Here is a 470-nt window from a genome sequence, read left to right on the forward strand (position 1 = left end):
TGTTCCTTCTTTATGGGAATGTGAACAGATAAAAACTTCACACTGCCTTCCTAAATGCATTGCTGCAGTGGTGGGATTGACGAGTGAGGGGGTGTACTGGCCTCACCACCTTCCTAAATGCATCGCTGCAATGGCGAGGCTGAGAAACACTCTCAGCAGGCAAGCTGAGAAGCACTCTCAGCAAGCAAAGTGGCCCACATGCAGCCCAAAAATTGCCTCCCATCATTGACTCCTTGTGAAGAACAAAGAAACGATGGGAAGAATTTTACAGGAAAGAACTTCGCTGCTGGCCAGAAAATATTTCCTATACCTCCCATACCAAAGGTGACATCAAGGTAAATATAAGGCGGATGAACTAAACAGTCCATTTTTGGATCAGGTTGATCATCAGAATGCCAAGAAATGACAGCAAATTGGTTTCGAATAAGAAAATGAAGAGATGAAGATAGAGGATGAAAAATGCGAAGCAT

This window comes from Olea europaea, unplaced genomic scaffold, assembly GCF_002742605.1.
Source record: "Olea europaea var. sylvestris unplaced genomic scaffold, O_europaea_v1 scaffold572, whole genome shotgun sequence".
Taxonomy (NCBI): domain Eukaryota; kingdom Viridiplantae; phylum Streptophyta; class Magnoliopsida; order Lamiales; family Oleaceae; genus Olea; species Olea europaea.